Source organism: Notothenia rossii (assembly GCF_949606895.1).
Source record: "Notothenia rossii genome assembly, chromosome: 7".
NCBI lineage: Eukaryota > Metazoa > Chordata > Actinopteri > Perciformes > Nototheniidae > Notothenia > Notothenia rossii.
The window spans coordinates 84,112,681-84,120,018 of record NC_136905.1 but is presented as its reverse complement, the minus strand read 5'-3'; positions in this window follow the sequence as shown (position 1 = coordinate 84,120,018).

The window sequence follows — 7,338 nt, the reverse complement described above, 5'->3', positions numbered from 1 at the left end:
TTTTTATGGTAACTATATTGTATGTAGCCTTGGTGCAGGAGCCTAAGACTTACAAAACAGCCTATAGATCCTTTGAACATCAGTGTGCACTATATCTGTTGTGCTAGCAGGGTGAAATCAAAACTTAGCTATGATTGGTCAACCTCAAAATGCTGCAGCTCGTGTACTAACCAGAGTTAGGAAAAGGGACCACATTACTCCTGTTCTGGCTGCCTTACACTGGCTCCCTATAGAACACAGGATAGAATTTAAAATTCTTCTTCTCGCCTACAAAGCCCTTAATGGGCAGGCGCCATCTTACCTTAAAGAACTCATTATACCCTACTGTCCTACTAGGGCATTGCGTTCCAAGAATGCAGGGTTGTTGGTTGTTCCTAGAGTCTCTAAAAGTACAATGGGAGCCAGAGCCTTTTCTTATCAAGCTCCACTTTTGTGGAATGAGCTTCCAGTTTATGTTTGGACGGCAGACACCCTATCCGTTTTTAAGAGTGCGCTTAAGACCTTCCTTTTTGATAAAGCTTATAGTTAGGGCTGATTAGATTCAGCCCCTAGTCTTGCTGCTAGCTTAGTTTGTCGGGGGACATCTTACTTCTTCCTTCTCTCTGTCTATACCTGTGTACTCTCATGTTCCCATTAACCCAGCTTCCCCAAATGTCTTTCTTTTTGGTGTCTATATACGCCGGGATCCGGAGTCATGGATGATCCTGCGGTCCTGTGTCATGGATCGCGAGTCCTGGATCTTGAGTCGTGGCTGTGGTCCTGGATCATAAGTCCTGGATGGATGTACTCATGGATTCATCTTCCTATTATACACACATGCATTTCCAAACATTTGGACTACCTATGTTGCAAATGTATTATCTTTTCAATTTACACACGGCATCTATTGCACGTCTGTCCGTCCTGGGAGAGGGATCCCTCCTCTGTTGCTCTCCCTGAGGTTTCTCCCATTTTTCCCTTTAAACTGTGGGGTTTCTCTGGAAGTGTTTCCTTGTACGATGTGAGGGTCTAAGGACAGAGGGTCTAAGGACAGAGGGTCTAAGGTCAGAGGGTCTAAAGACAGAGGGTCTAAGGACAGAGGGTCTAAAGACAGAGGGTCTAAGGACAGAGGCTCTAAGGACAGAGGGTCTAAAGACAGAGGGTCTAAGGACAGAGGCTCTAAGGACAGAGGGTCTAAAGACAGAGGGTCTAAAGACAGAGGGTCTAAAGACAGAGGGTCTAGAGGACAGAGGGTCTAAAGACAGAGGGTCTAAGGACAGAGGCTCTAAGGACAGAGGGTCTAAAGAAAGAGGGTCTAAAGACAGAGGGTCTAAAGACAGAGGCTCTAAGGACAGAGGGTCTAAAGACAGAGGGTCTAAGGACAGAGGGTCTAAGGTCAGAGGGTCTAAGGACAGAGGGTCTAAAGACAGAGGGTCTAAAGACAGAGGCTCTAAGGACAGAGGGTCTAAAGACAGAGGGTCTAAGGACAGAGGGTCTAAGGTCAGAGGGTCTAAGGACAGAGGGTCTAAAGACAGAGGGTCTAAGGACAGAGGGTCTAAAGACAGAGGGTCTAAAGACAGAGGCTCTAAGGAAAGAGGGTCTAAAGACAGAGGGTCTAAAGACAGAGGCTCTAAGGAAAGAGGGTCTAAAGACAGAGGGTCTAAGGACAGAGGGTCTAAGGTCAGAGGGTCTAAAGACAGAGGGTCTAGAGGACAGAGGGTCTAAAGACAGAGGGTCTAAGGACAGAGGCTCTAAGGACAGAGGGTCTAAAGAAAGAGGGTCTAAGGACAGAGGGTCTAAGGACAGAGGGTCTAAAGACAGAGGGTCTAAGGACAGAGGGTCTAAAGACAGAGGGTCTAAGGACAGAGGGTCTAAGGTCAGAGGGTCTAAGGACAGAGGGTCTAAAGACAGAGGGTCTAAGGACAGAGGGTCTAAAGACAGAGGGTCTAAGGACAGAGGGTCTAAGGACAGAGGGTCTAAGGACAGAGGGTCTAAAGACAGAGGGTCTAAGGACAGAGGGTTTAAGGACAGAGGGTCTAAGGACAGAGGGTCTGAGGACAGAGGGACTAAGGACAGAGGGTCTAAAGACAGAGGGTCCAAAGAAAGAGGGTCTAAGGACAGAGGGACTAAGGACAGAGGGTCTAAAGACAGAGGGTCTAAGGACAGAGGATCTAAGGACAGAGGGTCTAAGGACAGAGGGTCTAAGGACAGAGGGTGTCGTATTGTCATTCTGATATTCTGCAAAAACTGTGAAGTCCACTGAGACAAATGTAACATTTGTGATATTGGGCTATATAAATAAACATTGATTGATTTATTTATTTATTGATCGATTGATTGATTGATTGATTGATTGATTGATTGAGATCTGTGGTGTGAGGGCACAGCTCAATACGTTATAAGAAGTATCAAAGTTTGATAAAATGAGAAAGCTTATTGTTAAAAATGGCACAAATCTAGTAAGAGAAATTCAACAGTCGCATGCAGACTCACTAACGAACCTGATCACACCGTATTAAGATTTGATCCTGATTGACCAGGTTGGTGAGGGTTGACTTTACATTTTGAACACATGTCTAACATTCAGAGGACTTTCTTGTGTCTAAGTTCCCCACATCATCAGAAATGCATCATTAACATGTTGTTGATCCTCCAAAGATGTATTTATCTGCCCTTAATCAGACCTGAGATGTCCCGCTGAAACACAGACGGACAGTTTGAACTGCCGAGGAGATGAAGTACGATTGAAGTCTGACCAAAGTGATTGGACGGGATGATAAACACACACTTTGGAGATAATACTAAACATTAAATACTGTTTACTCCGTCAGAGGGAGGTCAGTTTGGGAAACAGGACGAATCTGGTGGTGACACAAAGAAGAAGGTGGGATGATGAGGGGGGAGGAAAAGCCTTCATGTGGTGTTCAACACACACACACACACAAACACACACACACACACACACACACAAGCACACACACACACACACACACACACAAACACACAAGCACACACACACAAGCACACACACACAAACACACACACACACACACACACACACACACACAAACACACACACACACACACACACACACACACACACACACACACACACACACACTGCAGATCAATTTATCCCTGATTATAGACTGTCCTTGATAACATCATTTAGAGCCAAGTCTGTTAGTTTGCTTTCTTTTCACATCAGAGCAAATCAAAATGTTTATTTTCCTGAAGCTTGTAGAAAAAAAGCTTAAAATTATTGTTGTTAAAGAATTGGTCATTAAAATGAATATCATAGTAGGTAACAAGACTACCATTAACGTTAACAAATAAAAAGTTCTGCCCTGTTTTCTTATACATTAAATCACTTTAAGATTCAAACTTTATATCAGTATGTAGTGTCTCTACTTTAAAGAGTCCTCTCCTGCTGATGTTCAGGTGGATATCAGTATGTAGTGTCTCTACTTTAAAGAGTCCTCTCCTGCTGATGTTCAGGTGTATATCAGTATGTAGTGTCTCTACTTTAAAGAGTCCTCTCCTGCTGATGTTCAGGTGTATATCAGTATGTAGTGTCTCTACTTTAAAGAGTCCTCTCCTGCTGATGTTCAGGTGTATATCAGTATGTAGTGTCTCTACTTTAAAGAGTCCTCTCCTGCTGATGTTCAGGTGTATATCAGTATGTAGTGTCTCTACTTTAAAGAGTCCTCTCCTGCTGATGTTCAGGTGTATATCAGTATGTAGAGTCCTCTACTTTAAAGAGTCCTCTCGTGCTGATGTTCAGGTGTATATCAGTATGTAGTGTCTGTACTTTAAAGAGTGCTCTCCTGCTGATGTTCAGGTGTATATCAGTATGTAGTGTCTCTACTTTAAAGAGTCCTCTCCTGCTGATGTTCATATTATATCAGTATGTAGTGTCTCTAGTTTAAAGAGTCCTCTCCTGCCGATGTTCAGGTGTATATCAGTATGTAGTGTCTCTACTTTAAAGAGTCCTCTCCTGCTGATGTTCAGGTGTATATCAGTATGTAGTGTCTCTACTTTAAAGAGTCCTCTCCTGCTGATGTTCAGGTGTATATCAGTATGTAGTGTCTCTACTTTAAAGAGTCCTCTCCTGCTGATGTTCAGGTGTATATCAGTATGTAGTGTTTCTACTTTAAAGAGTCCTCTCCTGCTCATTCTCAGGAGTATATCAGTATGTAGTGTCTCTACTTTAAAGAGTCCTCTCCTGCTGATGTTCAGGTGTGTATCAGTATGTAGTGTCTCTACTTTAAAGAGTCCTCTCCTGCTGATGTTCAGGTGTATATCAGTATGTAGTGTCTCTACTTTAAAGAGTCCTCTCCTGCTGATGTTCAGGTGTATATCAGTATGTAGTATCTCTACTTTAAAGAGTCCTCTCCTGCTGATGTTCAGGTGTATATCAGTATGTAGTGTCTCTACTTTAAAGAGTCCTCTCCTGCTGATGTTCAGGTGTATATCAGTATGTAGTGTCTCTACTTTAAAGAGTCCTCTCCTGCTAATGTCCAGGTGTATATCAGTATGTAGTGTCTCTACTTTAAAGAGTCCTCTCCTGCTGATGTTCAGGTGTATATCAGTATGTAGTGTCTCTACTTTAAAGAGTCCTCTCCTGATGATGTTCAGGTGTATATCAGTATGTAGTATCTCTACTTTAAAGAGTCCTCTCCTGCTGATGTTCAGGTGTATATCAGTATGTAGTGTCTCTACTTTAATTAGTCCTCTCCTGCTGATGTTCAGGTGTATATCAGTATGTAGTGTCCCTACTTTAAAGAGTCCTCTCCTGCTGATGTTCAGGTGTATATCAGTATGTAGTGTCTCTACTTTAAAGAGTCCTCTCCTGCTCATTCTCAGGTGTATATCAGTATGTATTGTCTCTACTTTAAAGAGTCCTCTCCTGCTGATGTTCAGGTGTATATCAGTATGTAGTGTCTCTACTTTAAAGAGTCCTCTCCTGCTGATGTTCATATTATATCAGTATGTAGTGTCTGTACTTTAAAGAGTCCTCTCCTGCTGATGTTCAGGTGTATATCAGTATGTAGTGTCTGTACTTTAAAGAGTCCTCTCCTGCTGATGTTCAGGTGTATATCAGTATGTAGTGTCTCTACTTTAAAGAGTGACGGTCCATCACTGTGCGTGGCTCACAGTCCTCTGACAGGATGTTTATTGGAAGCCTTGGTCTCTGCTCATGTATTTAACTTTGTCCTTCCGCCCTGCTGTGACACTTCCTTCTGTCTTTCACAGAGCATCAGAGGATTAAAAAAACCATCAGTTAGCAGCAACAACACACACTCCACATTAAAGCAAATTGCTCTGTGCGGTTGTTGATAGTTCCTCATTGTTGGAGCTGTGATGCTGATTGTGGCTGAAGGGGCCTTCAGATGACTGATAAGCGTTGATGAATGAAAATGGAAATGCTTTTCAGCGTTTGGCCGTCAAAGGGGAATCAAACGGGAGAAAAGGAGAGGGGCCGAGGAGGTAGAGCATTTGCCTTTTTGCAATTAACAAGATATGTCCCTTTTTTTTGTGGTCAGAAAAATGGAAATGGCTTTTAAGGTCGTAAAGGTCGAGCGCATCGAAGCATGGTGGCTCTGCAATTACTCTTCAGGCAGCGTTTCGATCGGGGGGAGGGCGGGGGGTCCGAAGAGCGTCGACGGTCAAATTAACGAGTCGCCCGGCTCCCTGTTGAAAAGATCACATGTGATTACCGTACATCAAACAGACAGAGCGTTCAAATTATCTCCTCCCTCACTGTGAAGTCAGAGAAAGGGATAAAACGCTGACAGACTGATTAGTTAAAGGCTTTAAATGTCAAAACTTCCACTGTCCACAGCTGGAGTGAATCTACGGAGGGGGGGGGGCGTCCTCCAGTTTACACCAAATATAACTAATGACTGCCCTCATAGCATCAGCAAGGACACGCTGGATATCTTCTGTGAAGCGGAGACAACCAGTGGTGCTTTTTGTGCGTTAATTATTCTCTATAAATCTCATTTAATATGTTCAGCGTTGCCCTGGGAGCTATTCAGACAATTACTATAGTTTCCACCGTGGCTTAAAACTCTCTATTCACGTAAGTTAAAGGCCCGGACACACCGACACGATTTTGGCGTCCTGTCGCCTTGCTCAGATTGGTGTGTCCCGCACCGTTGTGTCTTTTCGGCCGTGCCGACACCATCCGCCACCGATTCGACATGTTGAATCGGTGGGCTGTCGGCTAAAGGCCGTCGGGCAAAGAAATCACTCTGATTGGCTGTTCAGCTTAGCGAATCAGTGCATGAGAAGCGAAACGATTAAGAAGGCAAGTCTGAGATTTCATTAAACCCTTTCATGCATGAGTTATGAAAGCCTCAGTCACGATTGTTTCACCAAGTGTTATTATTGCTCTTGGGGCGGGAAAACAAGATTTTAACTTTTATTTTTTTAATCTAGTTTTTTCAAAGAGATTTTGAGATGTGCATTTTGAAAAAAATTATAAATAAAAATGTGCAAACTTACAATTTCATTATAATAACATAAGTATATTGATTTACGGCCCAAAAAGATATTGCAAATGAAGTATTTTCAAGAATAACCAGGGCCAGGGGCCAATTTGAGGCCCCACGCAGAGTTATTTGATGAGGCCCCCCTCTGCAAGGTGTGGCTCCCTCCACAAGGTGAGGCCCCACACAGTCTGCATGATCTGCCTGTAGGGCGGGACGGCCCTGGGAACAACAGCAGCAGCAGTACCAGTACGAATTGTTGAAATATAGCCAGTGATGCATGACGTCCCCTGCAGTGTACAGGTGGTTCATCAGGATTTCCTGCAAACATAAAATCAATACTTTGATCATTTATGAATTCTATGATTCCTTAGTTGTTACTTGATGTCACCACATTGTGTATACCTGCAGGGGACGCTTTCCATAAAAGGATTGCCAAGATAAAGATGGGTGACTTGGTCCATGCCCCCTGCTGGTAAGGAGAGGTATTGCCACTCACGCATGCGCAGTTGGTACGTGCTTCTTGGCCGTCGGCTGAAGTCTTGTCGGTGTGTTCCAGTGTGACTTTGGGCCAAGACACAGAGACAGGACGTGTTCTCTGGGGTCAGCTTGGTGTGTCGGGGCCTTAACACAAGAGTACAAGAAGAAGATCACAGTTATTGTGTGAAGTTTGTGATTCATGTGCAAACAGGAAACATCTCATCTACAATGAGACACCGAGATATAAGTGAAGAGAGAACACAGAGAAGTCCTAAACATACGGGTGCTTTAATAACAAATAAATGCAACACAATCATTCAAGTCTGAAAACGATGTTATTACGGTGTTACGAGCATCCTTCCCTTCGCAACACCTTTTTAACTTT